Below are 836 nucleotides of genomic sequence, written 5' to 3'. Positions count from 1 at the left end.
TTCTACTCAGCACCTCATGGAACTTTTTCAAAGACTGACCACATACCAGGCCAAAAAAAAACCAACAACAACAAAAAAAACTTCAAATAATACAAAAATATTGAAATAATTCCATGCATTCTATCAAACCACAAAGCAATAAAGCTCAAAATCAACACTGGAGGAAGCCCTAGTAACTACACGAACTCATGGTGGTTGATCAACATACTCCTAAACAATGAGTAGGTCAAAGGAGAAATTAAGAATGAAATAAAAGAATTCCAGGGATTCAATGAAAAGAACAATACAACACAACACAACCTCTGGGACACAATAAAAGCTGTTCTAAGAGGGAAGTTTATAGCTTTAAGTGCCTACATTAAAAAACTGGAAAAAGCCCAAGTAAATGACCTAACACTGCAAATCAAGGCACTGGAAAGGCAAGAACAAATGAAACCCAAACCCAGCAGAAGAGAAGAAATAACAAAAATTAGAGCAGAAATTAATGAAATAGAAACAAAGAAAACAATACAAAGAATCAATGAACCCAAGAGCTGGTTCTGTGAAAAGATAAACACAATAGAGTGACTCTTAGTCCAGTTAACCAAAAGAAAGAAAGAGCATTTCCAAATCATCAAAATCAGAGATGAAAGGGGAAACATCACAACAGACACCCAAAAGATTCAAACCATTATAAGGGAATATTTTAAAAATCTATGCACTACTAAATCTGAAATTCTAAAAGAAATGGATGGATATCTGAAATAATGAGAACCTCTAAAGTTAAATCGAGATCAACAGTTTAAACAGACCCATAATATATAAGGAAATTGAAACGGTAATACACAGCCTCCCAA

This window comes from Nannospalax galili, unplaced genomic scaffold, assembly GCF_000622305.1.
Source record: "Nannospalax galili isolate Female #2095 unplaced genomic scaffold, S.galili_v1.0 scaffold217, whole genome shotgun sequence".
NCBI lineage: Eukaryota > Metazoa > Chordata > Mammalia > Rodentia > Spalacidae > Nannospalax > Nannospalax galili.
This window is presented reverse-complemented; position numbering follows the sequence as displayed.